The sequence below is a fragment of the Hemicordylus capensis genome, chromosome 8 (assembly GCF_027244095.1).
Source record: "Hemicordylus capensis ecotype Gifberg chromosome 8, rHemCap1.1.pri, whole genome shotgun sequence".
NCBI lineage: Eukaryota > Metazoa > Chordata > Lepidosauria > Squamata > Cordylidae > Hemicordylus > Hemicordylus capensis.
In genome coordinates, this window is record NC_069664.1 from 6,551,206 (window position 1) to 6,560,995 (window position 9,790).

The following is a 9,790-nucleotide window of genomic DNA, read 5'->3' on the forward strand; positions in this document are numbered from 1 at the left end:
CTACTGCCTTGGAGAAGCTGCTGCCAGTCTGTGTAGACAAGAGAGGAGAGCTGGTCTTGTGGTAGCAAGCATGACTTGTCCCCTTAGTTAAGCAGGGTCCACCCTGGTTGCATACGAAAGGGAGACTAGAAGTGTGAGCACTGTAAGAGATTCCCGTCAGGGGATGAAGCTGCTCTGGGAAGAGCATCTAGGTTCCAATTTCCCTCCCTGGCAGCATCTCCCAGAGAAGGCTGAGAGAGATTCCTGCCTGCAACCTTGGAGAAGCCGCTGCCAGTCTGTGAAGACAATACTGAGCTAGATGGACCAAGGGTCTGACTCCGTATATGGCAGCTTCCTATGTTCCTATATTCCAGAGCATCTGCATGCAGGTACAGTCTTCCTTGGCAGCATCTCCCAGAAGGGCTGGGAAAGCCTCCTGCCTGAAACCTTGGAGAGCTGCAGCCCCTGCTAGTCAGCCTGGACAATTTGACTGAGTGTAAGGCAACTTCCTATGTTCATATGAAGCTGTTCCAGGTAGCCCAAGAGGTGTGACAGATGCAGATTAACCAGACTCCTTAATGACCTACTGTACTGTGTCCTTTGCAGATAAAATCGCTTGCAATCATATCTTTTACAAACTGTGATTGGTTTGTCAGCCAAGAAGGTAGATCTCACCTCAGTTACCGATGCACACTGCTTACATCCAGGTTGGACTTCTGAAATCCACCATATATGGGATATATATATATTTTTTGAACACCATCTTGAAGCTACGGCTGGTGCTAATCTTGACCAGGATGCCGGTTGGAGCCTGATGCGCATATGCAGAATGCATATTTTGTACCACCTTTATGGATTTTCAGCGCGCCCAGTTCAAAGCATTGATTTTAACATTTAAAGCCCTACATGGTTTAGGATCATGATACCTTAAGGACCGCCTTTATCCATATGAACTTGTCCTGACTTTGTGATCAGACACACAGGCCCTGCTCTCACGGTCACAACTTCATTTGGGAGTGACCAGAAACACAGCCTTTTCTCTGGCAGCATTATAACTACGTGGTAAAAACAGAGTCAGTTTTAGCTGGTTTGGTCTGTCTGAGGATCGGCGGTGAGTGTTTTATGACCTGTGGATATGTTTTTTGTTGTTTTAACTTGGTAATTTTAAAAACGTCTCATGCCTGATTGCTTCTTGTTTTGCACTGGCAGCAGCCGCCTGAGGTCTGTGGCTTCAAAGGCAGGTAACAGATTTCTTACATAAATAAGCAATACATGTAGGGATAATCAAGGATGGGAGCGAGTGACTGCCATTGTGGGCACACCCCTACATTTCACTGTACTGAGTGGGAAGGACCAAGCAGAGCCTTTTGAGTTTTGACTGTGGCCAGAAGGAAAATGGAAACTCTAACCCCCAACCAGTGCTGTGCACACCAGAACAGGGAATAAGCCAACCTGAGGACATCTCTGCCAAATCTAATCACCATGCAACTCAGCACATGCAAGCTAGAATTCTTCTTGTTTGGATAAGGATTTGGCTGTACATCTGGCAACATGCCCTGGCCTGTGAACCTGAGTCACCGCCACAAAGCAGTGGGGTGAATGTCTAATTTGCCACAGGCAAGCAGGTGGTGGGAGGGAGTTACATAGGCAGCTGAGCCCGGTGGTTCTCACGGGCTGCTAAAATCGAGCTAGGCTCCCTTAGCCCGATTTTTGCAGACCGTGTGAATAGCCCCATTATCTCATACTGTGCGAGAGGAGGCGATGGCAAACCCCTCCTGTATTCTACCAAAGAAAACCACAGGGCTCTGTGGCGCCAGGAGTCGAAATCAACTTGATGACACAACTTTACTTTTTACCAGGTGTGAGCCCAGCTTCTTCCCCTGCATTAGGAAAAATAGATCTCTGGTAACAACCACTGGTATATTGTTACCCGAGAGCTCTATTCTGGCGCTAGTCTCACTGTTTTGTAACTGCATCTCCAGGCTTGGATATTGCACTCTGCACATGCCTAGGAGCTGCACTGCCTATGTGGGCTGCCTGTTCATCATGTTAGTCACTTGGGTGGCATGGTCAGCAGCCCAGTTGCCCTTAGATTTGGCCATACAACAAGCAAATTGAAATGGGGATCAGATGCAAGCCCCCCCCCCCATGGGAGAGACTTCCCTTCCGAAGTAGACTAGTACAGAAATCATTTAATCCGCAAGGCCGCCCTAGCAGTGAGCAAACAGATTTGCGGAGGTGATTATCGCTCTCCCCCTCTCAAACTGTAGCTGTTGAAATGTATCTAAACAAATTTGCAAAACAAACTGAGGAGGAGCCCTTACCAGCAGCAACCTGTCTGCCTGCACCTGGCTGCTCTGAGCCTTCACAATGCAGGCTTGAGTCTCTCCGCCATGAGACATTGCCCTACCCAGGAAGAAGAAGGATCAGACACAATGCATTCCGGATCAGACACAATGCCTTCCAGGCAGTGAAACAGGGATGTATGCTTGCCAATAGGGAACAACAGAAAACTTAGGAAGGCCAAGAGGAAACAAAAGGAACATCACTACTTGCCTATAGGGAATAATAGGAGATCACTGCTTGCCAATAGGGAATAATGGGAAATCTCTGCTTGCCAATAGGGAATAATAGGAGATCACTGCTTGCCAATATGTGCCCCCAAGGCACATTTGGTTTTGCACCACCAGAGCTGAAATCATCACTACCTACCTGGCCAGTGCTGATGCCCAGCTTATTGTGCCTGTTTTTAGATCAGTCCGCCTGCCGATCTATCCAGCTGACCTAACTGCCATAGGCAGCTTGCCTCATGCAGGAACGTTCCTCATGAGTAATCCCACTAACGTCTTCAACTCTCCTACTCTCCACTTTGCCTCCCCGGAAGGACCACTAGCCTCCAGCTGCCAGAGTCCAGACCTTTGAGAGGACAAGTGGATATAGCCCCTTGCCTGGCTCCTTCAGGGCTAAATCTATCACTTCCCCTTATTTCTGAAACCTTGCCCTTCTATCTTAAAGTAACTCTCTCTAGCCTGCCTGGGAATTTACACATAATCTGGAACTTTAAGCTAAAGGTGCCTTACAATAGTCTACTTTTGAGCATATTTATATGGCCTTTAAGTTAGGACCACCTTGTAACTTAGTCTTACTGCTTTGATTATTTTTCTTCCAATAAAACCCTTTTTGTTCATTAAAACCTCTCTCTCGAGCCGCTTTCTTGAGTTCAAACGCTTGCACAAGTTAAAACTGCTTGGAACTGTCTCCCTTTTGAGCTAAATACCCCACATCGCCCGAACTTGGGAGTGCTGACCAATCACCCTCAAGACAGTTCTATCAACAAGTGGTTTCAAAAAATATGAGAGATCTTAATACTGGAGAAGAACATTAATACAGGAGAATACATTAGAAATTAAAGCCTCATTGAATGTAAGTTATAAAAAGTATTCCTTTTTCTCAATTTGATTCACGTCTAAGTCTACTTATACCAGGCCATAGCAGTTAAAAATATTTATTATGTGAAATATGTATATTCAACATTATATTGATCTTTGATGTGCCCTTTTTGATATCAATAATGCTGAATTTTGTTTGTAAATGCTTGTTTAATATGATACATTGTTTACATTATTATTATTTTTCAATTCAATAATGAAAAATGAATATTGTAGTTAACAGTTATCCCCTCTTAATATCTGCACATCAAACTGTTGTGGAAGGCACAGGGCAGAAAACAGCAGTAAATTAGCAGCAGATTAGAAAGGCATGCCAGAAACAGGTTTTCTTCCTTATCTGCCATTTGGGAGAACCTGGCCTTTAAGACTATCATAGTCTCAAAGTGAAACAGAAAATGGAAACCAAAAAGGTTTTGAAATGCCCTTGAGCAGTCCTAGAATGAAAGTAGAAATTAGGTTTGAAAGTAGAAGCCATTAGAAGCATGGCCAACCAATCACCCTCTTGGGGAGTCACATTCAACAAAGAGTGGGGCAAGCACTTGCCAGAATGGTGTGGCCAGTGGATCAGGGCTGCTGACAGGTGAGTGAATGGCACACTGCCTGACTCCTTCTTCTTCCAAGCCTATAAAGCACCTAGAGGGGATGGGAAGCCAGATCTGCTTTGGCACTGTTTTCTGGTTCTGTGTAGTTTCCTGATTACCTTTCCTCCGAAGTGACTTACTAGTGTACTGGTAAAACACCCATCATTATGGTATGGGGAAGCAGAGATTTGTGGGGAGGGGCTGGCTGGCTATGGACATTGCACCCGCCATAGGGTCCCTGTTTGTGCAGACCAAGTTATCCCCTATGGAAGGCTGGAACAAAATCTCCACTCCAGGGCAATACTGCCACTGATCAGGGACTGGGAGGCAGACTGAACTGAAGCCCAGCCATCCATTCCGAGAAGGCCCACAGCTATAGGATAAAAATCTCTGGCAATTTTTTTTTTTAAAGTCTGAAAACCCATCTTTTCCACCAAGCTTTCTCAGCCTTTTAAAATGTGTTGGTTTTAATTTTGTAATTGATTTTAAATTGTTGAATTGTTTTAACATGTTATATGTGTTTTAATTGTTTATATGTGTTTTAATTGTTTTATGTTAACCACCCAGAGACGAAGGTTTGAGCGGTATATAAATATGATATAAATAAATACATACATACATACATACATACATACATATAGCAAGACATTACAAGTTTGGGGTGTTTTGTTCTGGTGAACCAACCAGAACTGAATCCAAACCTAAAATCTCTTGGTGGTTTTGAACTGGGACAAGAACCAAACCCTGAAACACACAAAGTGGTGATACAAAACCAGCTCAGGACCTGGGAGATTCTCTTGAAGGGTGGTAAAGCTATCCCTCCTCCTCCAGTTATATTTGGAGAAGCAATGTTTTCCAGGGAGCCATCTAGAAAGAGGAGGAGAAAGAGAAGCAGGAGAGATAAGTTGGCAAGGTGTAGGACTGGTAGTCCTCTTGGTGCTAAGGTAAAGACGTGGCTACCCACAGCTGCTGTTCAACAACAAGGCCTCGGTGTGGATAATTTTAAAATGCAGACTAGAAGCCTCTTGCATTTCCTCAAACACTTCGATTTCTCCTTGCTGCCATTCACCCCAATAAAGATATTTTCTGGCATTGTATCCTGTTATATATTTTGTTTGAGGTCTTGTTTGTTATATTTCTTTTTGCATGAGGTAAGGTAAAGGTAAAGTGTGCTATCGAGTCAGTCTCGACTCCTGGCAACCACAGAGTCCTCTGGTTTTCTTTGGTAGAATACAGGAGGGGTTTACCATTGCCTCCTCCCGCGCAGTGTGAGATGATGATGCCTTTCAGCATCTTCCTGTATCGCTGCTGCCTGATATAGGTGTTTCCCATAGTCTGGGAAACAGACCAGCGGGGATTCGACCCGGCAACCTCTGGCTTGCTAGTCAAGTCATTTCCCCACTGCGCCATTAGGTGACTGTTGCATGAGGTAAGATGGGTGGCTAATAGGGAGAGGGCCTTTTCAGTGGTGGCACCCCATTTATCGAACAGCTTCCCTTGTAAGGCTTATTTAGTAAGCCATCATTTAGACACCAGGTGAAGACCTTTCAGTTCACCAGCCCTTAAAAACAATTTTTAAAATGTATTTGAATTTTATTGTAACTTTCTTTTTTTTTAAATTTACTTTTAACTATATCATCAATTGTTTTATTATTCTACTTTGTGAGCTGCCCAGAGAACAATTGTTAGGGAGCAGTCAACAAATAAAGTTGTTGTTGTGTTAAAAATCCAAATATAAACAGTTAATAGGGGCTGATATCCGGACTGTTTCTCAACCGTATTACTCAGGAGTTACTCTAAAGGACTACATTTTTGTAGGACTTCCTCTAGTACTTTATTCAGGATGTCAGCCATTGTTTTTTTAAATCAAATTAAATAGTTATGACTAGTACTTGAGACCTGACGTTGACCAGGCAAAATCGTGCTGTGTAGATTACACTGTGAGGGAATTTGAAGAAAGTAAATATATGTAAAAGATTTATTTATTTATTTGTTAATGTGCTTGCAAAAGGGAAGTAAAAGAACCATTTGAAAACTGTAGGATTTCAACTTCAAGTGTTGTTCCTTATATTGAATAATTATGTATTTATTATTTATTTGAAATATTTATACCCCACCCCTCCAGTGCACTACTGCTCAGGGCGGCTCACAACAATAAGATGGATACAAGATACAATGTAAGTAATAAAATTAACTAAATTAAACAAAAAGGTTGTCAGATTAAAAACTGCAATCATTATTAGGTTCAAATTAAAGGTTATTTTAAAAGCTAAAAGCTGAAAATTATAAAAAGCTAAAGAACCTACCAGATATAACAAAAAAATTGAGCATTAAAAAGCCTCCTTAAAAAGGTGTGTTTTAAGATTTTTTTTTAAAAAACACTGAGGGAGGGAGCATGGCGAAGCTCTTCAGGGAGGGCGTTCCAAAGCCGAGGGGCCACAACCAAAAAGGCCCTGTCTCTAGTCCCCGCCAACTGGATCTCTGTAGTGGCGGGGCCATGATGAGTGGAGGGCCCTGGCAGGTTCATATGGGTGAATGCAGTCCAACAGGTACCCCGGCCCCAAGCCATGTAGGGCTTTAAAGGTCAATACCAGCACCTTAAATCTAGCCTGGAAGTGGACCAGTAGCCAATGAACCTGATGCAGGATTACCATACATAGTAAATTTTAATCTGAGAAAGATCTTCTACTTCTCTTGGGCATTATGTTGTTTTTGAATTACTGATCTGTTTACTGAGTGTTAAATACCTATTGAGATTTTAAAGAGATTTTTAAAGAGATTATACAGGCCGATGGTATTTAAGAAAGCACCTCTGCCGCCTGCCACTCTGGGGCTTTCGAATGTGCTTCCTGTCAGAATAAAAACTTCCCCATCTCTGGTTGCCTTTTAGAAAGCTCTCAAGACACACCTGTTTCTTCAGGCTTTTCATTAATTTGTTCTATAGTTTTCTTTCTTTCTTTCTTTCTTTCTTTCTTTCTTTCTTTCTTTCTTTCTTTCTTTTTATTTAAAAAAAACTTTATGTAAACTGCCTAGAAAGATTTTATTAGGTGGTTTAGAAATCTAATAAATAAAACACAGTTACTAGGCTTGCAACAGAGACCAGTGGGTGGGAACTTGTATCGCCCGTTCTTAACCAACTGCATTGATTGCTGGTCAGTTTCTGAGCACAGTTCAAAGTGGTGGTAAGGTAAAGTGTGCCATCGAATTGGTTTCAACTCCTGGCGCCCACAGAGCCCTGTGGTTTTCTTTGGTAGAATGCAGGAGGGGTTGACCATTGCCTCCTCCCGCACAGTGTGAGATGATGATGCCTTTCAGCATCTTCCTGTATTGCTGCTGCCCAATATCTGGGAAACATACCAGCAGGGATTCGAACCGGCAACCTTCTGCTTGTTAGTCAAGCATTTCCCTGCTGCACCACTTAAGGTGGCCTCAAAGTGGTGGTACTTGTCTGTTAAGTACTACACAGCTTGGGTCCTAGGTGTTTAAAGGATCTCCTACTCCCATATGCTGATGGAGCTTCACTGACTGCCAATAGGTTTCCGGGCAAAATACAAAGTGCTAGTTGTAACTTATAAAGCCCTAAATGGCTTAGGCCCTGGGTATTTAAGAGAGTGTCTTCTTCACTATGACCCACACAGCCCATTGAGGTCATCTGAGGAGGTCCATCTCCAGTTACCGCCAGCTCGTCTGGTGGCTACACAGAGATGGGCCTTCTCAGTCGCTGCAATCGGTCGCGATTGTTGAATGCGCTCCCTACTGAGATACGATCCTTCCCATCTCTGGCAATTTTTAAAAAACACCTGAAAACCTATCTTTTCACCCAAGCTTTCCCAGCTGTTTAAAATTGTCTGTTTTTAATTTTATGGCTGTTTTTAAATTATTTTTGCATTGTTTTAACTTGTATATGTGTTTTAATTGTTTTTATGTTAACCGCCCAGGGATGAAAGTTTGGGCGGTATAGAAGTTTAATAAATTAATTAAATAAATAAATATGCATCTGACTGTATAGTTAATCTTTGAAGGCCCTCCCCAGGGCATCCTGTCTTCTGAGGTGAAATGAGTAGCAATTGCAGTCAGGACCTCCCTGGTTGTTGCACCCCGTCTCTGGGCTGCTTTCTCTCAAGGAGGCTTGTGTGATGCTCATTGTTATATATTTTCAGTTCCAGTCCAAAAACATTTTTATTTTCCCAGACCTTCTAAATGGTGGTTAAACTGGTTCTAGGCCGCATTCTATTATTTTATTATTTTCCTTGTTTTATTTGTTGCTCTCTAATTTGTCTGTTGTTGTTGATGTTGTTGTAGTATTTTTAAATCTGTTAGCTGCCCTGGATAAAGCAAACCAGGGCCAACCCATGGTTTCAGATCCTGGTTTATTTCCTAATTGTGGTCCAAAGTAAAATGCAGTTCCCAAGTTCAGATGTAACATAGAACTATAGTTTATGTCAGAACAAAAGTAAAAGTTTCCCTCTCGTGTGCAAAGGAGAAGAAGTATGGGAGCCCATGGTTTTTCAGCAGGGATGCCCTTTAATTCTTTGAAAGTGCTCATATTGCCCCATGGCACAGCACAAGCTATGATTTCAGTCAGCAATCTGATAGTACAGGAGATAAAAGGACACCCCTCTCCAGTATCCCATTCTGTCTTAAAAGATTTGAAGTTGACTACTACCTTATACTTTGGAACTAACATTGCATTCTGGCGCATGTTTACTCGGAAGCAAGATCCACTGTTTTCAGTGGAGCTTATTCCTAGTAAGTGAGCATAAGAATGTAGCCTAAGATGTAAAAATTCCATCCAGTTAGTAAATAAACTGGATTATTTAATCTTAAATTGTTTTTAGTTTGTCCTCAGAATCTTTTGTTTAAAATTTTTATGTTTTAGGTCATAAACCTCCCAGACATGCCAACTGAGGCAGTACAGTATATAAATGTGGAAAATAAAGATGTCTAGATAACTTATTTTTCTTACTGAAAAGCTCAGTGAATCCCACTGATTCACTGATCATCTTTTCAGCATCATCTTTTCAGCATCATCAGCAGATTTTCTTAGTTAAGAAATATGTTGTGGAAAGCCCTTTATTTTGTACTGGAGGAAATTGTCTTTCAGGATTCACAGTAGCAACTTCCTAAAACAGTAATAATTATACGATGACTATGAAAGTTGATCGGCGTATAGCTGACTCATACAAACATCCTTTTTAATTGTATGTTTAATTTTGGAGGCTTCTCTCTCCCCTGTCCACATGGGAAACGTTTAAGATTTTCTACGGTTGCAGGCATTCACAAGATGGTACACTATTCTCCTGCTCTATTGTACGTCTCAAGAGGAAGTTCCAAATGGTTTCCTTCCTCTGATATAGGACACAATCTTCTGTAAATTCTTCTGTGCGGCAGAGATTTGCATAAGGACAGCTACCATTCCTGTTGCTAGGCTTGCACTGGAGTACTTCTTAATGTGCCTGCGATACTTCAGATCCGGCTGACTCCCAAGTGCCCTTAATAATGCCCACATCCTGCTGCCTGAAGCACTTCATCATAGTTCATGATAGAGCTATCTTTGGCAGTGTGTGCTGCAGGGGAAGGTAGATCAGGACCTGCAGTAGATTTCTGGCTGCTTTGCAGCAGATCAGGAGGAGTTTCAGACTCCTAACTGTCTAAAAACCACAAAAAGACCTTTTTATCGTTTCCTGTTATGCTGCTGAAATGAAGAAAGTTTAATGGAAAACCAGGAGTGGATTTTTGTGCAGAAGGACTGTGTGCTTACTTCTGGTACTGGAAACAAGT